Below are 3036 nucleotides of genomic sequence, written 5' to 3'. Positions count from 1 at the left end.
AGGTTAAAAAAATCTTTTAGTTATCTGTATTCCTGAAGGAATCATACTTTAAGTATACCAATCAGACAATTTCCATGAAGGCAAAAAGTATACTATACTACTAGAAACAACATGAAAAGATTATAAATCTTAGTTCATCAAAAAAATTCAAGTTTTGTGAAAGGAAAACTTAAATCCTGAGTAACTAACTTATGAGACCTTGGACAATGTCCATATTCTTTTTAAGCCTCAGTTGTAAAACCAAATAAATATGACTTTGCATTTAAAAAATTATGTATGTGATGGACTCATTGACTCCATAAGTAAGTTTAAGAAGCATTCAGAAGATGTTTGCTTTGAAAAGTAAGAAGAAACAATAAATATAGCCAAAATAATCCAGAAACCTACCTGAAAACCAGAATTGTTTCTGCCCAGTATCAGATTCTATCTTGGTGAATTTATACAGCAAGTAAAATATGCTATTAATGGTAAAATTTTGGTTTCACACAAAATTTCAAGCTGGAAAACTGTTTTCAGGTGTAATACTTATCATATATTAGTAGTAGATACATGCATGTGCATAAAACAAAACTCATAGTAGAAGCCAAAATTCCTAGAAATTTTGTCTATTGCTTCCAACATCTCCCATTCTTTTGCCCTTTCCAATTCAGCTTTTTCCTCCACCACTGAAGCCAGTTCTTTATAGCTTGTCTATCATCCTACTGATAAATACAATGAATGCATTTCAGTTCTTTGTCAAATTTTCTCTGAAATCTGGAAATGTTGTATATTGTCTTACCTTGTCATGATAAACAATGCTTTTTAAGTTTTATTTCTTTTCTTACTTATGGTAAAAACACTTCATATGAGATTGCACCCCTTAATTTTTTTAAGTGCACAATACAACACAGTTAACTATAGACAAAAAGTTGTACATCAGAGCTCTAGAACTTATTCATCTTATATAATGGACCTTTTCTATCCATTGACATCTCTCATTTCCTCCATTCCCCAGTCCCTGGAAACCACCATTATGCTCTTTCTATAAGTCTGATTCTGTTAGAAACCTCATTTAAGTAGAATAATGCAGTATTCATCCTCTGTAGCTGTCTTACTTCATTTAGTGTAATATCCTCATGTTATCATATTTGGCAGAGTTTCATTCTTTTTCAAGGCTGAATTATATTCTATTGTAGGTATATGCCACATTTTCTTTACTCATCACCCATCAATGGGTGTTTAAGTTGTTGCCACATTGTGGCTATTGAGAATAACGGTGCAAGGAACATGGGGATGCCAGATATCTCTACTAGTTCTTGATTTCAATCCTTTTGGATATATATCCAGAAGTGAGAGTGATGAAGGATATGGCAGTTCTATTTTAATTTCTTTGAAGAACTTCTATAATGTTTTCTATAGCAGCTATACCATGTTATATTCTTATCAATCACATACAAGGCAATTTCTCCACAACCTTACCAATGCTAACCTTTGTTTTCAATTTCTCAAGGCTTTACAACAAATTATTTGCATCATCCTCAATCTAAACATTTGAGGTCATTTAATTTAACATGATCATTTAAACAGATGAGGAAACTAAGGCTCCTTGCCCTTAAATAATTTTCTGCTTCCTCCTGTGAATAAATAAAAGGGCATCACTGTCTTCACTATCAGTAATATCCACAAACACTTATCTTATTTAGAGTCACTCATATTGCTCCAGGCGCTTTATGTATGTTTGTGTCTAATTTTTATATATTACATGAGATATATTTTATAAATATGTATATAATATATAATTATATATCCATTTAATTTTCACAACGATTGTATTATTATTCTTAGATTCAAAGGAAGAAAGTAAAGAGAGCTTGGACACCTTGCTCAGGGCACCTACTGGGTAAGTGGAAGAACCATACTTTGACCCCAGAGATAACCATTCATTTGCACTTCTCTTCCTTTCTCTGCTCTAAGCATAAACATACTGACTAAATATTCCAGGCATGCATGAGAGCTGGATCCAACTGAATGCAGCAAAAAGGAAGTTGTGACAAGAGGCTTGATGGCACCTAGAAAGGGAGGTCACGGCACTTTGTCCCTGTCCCTACTCTCTCCTTGCTTTGGCACCATGTCTCAAACAGCAGATACAACCCTCTCTCTGGCTCCCTTCAATCAGCTCCTCATCCACAGCCTTGCTCCCATTGGGCTCCTACATCTCTCTATGTCCCTTCAGACCTAGAGGTGGCAATAAAATTGCACTGTTGTTAGGATTTAGGTGCCTCACTATGCTTTGCTTGTTCACATCTCTTCATTTGAATTATGAAGGTTTATTCTCAGTAATCTGATCAATAATTCTCAAAATCCATTGAAACTCATCTCATTTTTTGTTGTTGTTGTTTTTGAAAATTAAATGCTTTGGAAATTTGTTAAGGAGTAAGATCGTTTCTATTTATTTGAGGGGGGGGGCATTCCAAGATTTTTGGATAAATGAAACACTCAAGCCAGGATTTAAAGGATGGACAATATTACTATTCTTAGAAAGGAGAAAATTATTTGTAAAATGCAGAGATCTTTACTCTCAGCTTAAAATATTAACTCTTTACATTTTATCCATGTGGTCAAAATAATATATCTTAAGGGAGATACGTGTGGATATGAGGAAGAAAGAAATATCTCTTGACAACTGTCAGGTAGGATCTGGTCTGACACTAAAAAAGCTAAGCTATAGTAACATCAATATTATTAAATATTATTATTATATTATATTATTATTAATTATTAAATATTATTATATATTATAGTAACATCAATATTATTAAATATTAAATAGCATATATACTAGCAAGGAAAAATATTATTTATACTAAATTATAATCCATAATATCAATAATTTCACAGAGTATCAACATGAGAAAAGGTTACTTGGTAGTGGTAAAGAAGCAATATAAAAACAGGGTCACTCAGTAATAATGTTGGAAATCTAGACAAAATCAAGAATAGTGCCTAAACCACAAAAATGATCAAATATCTTCACCTGGTGAATATAAGGAACTACTG

Source organism: Nyctereutes procyonoides, unplaced genomic scaffold, assembly GCF_905146905.1.
Source record: "Nyctereutes procyonoides isolate TBG_1078 unplaced genomic scaffold, NYPRO_anot_genome, whole genome shotgun sequence".
Classification (NCBI taxonomy): domain Eukaryota; kingdom Metazoa; phylum Chordata; class Mammalia; order Carnivora; family Canidae; genus Nyctereutes; species Nyctereutes procyonoides.
This window is presented reverse-complemented; position numbering follows the sequence as displayed.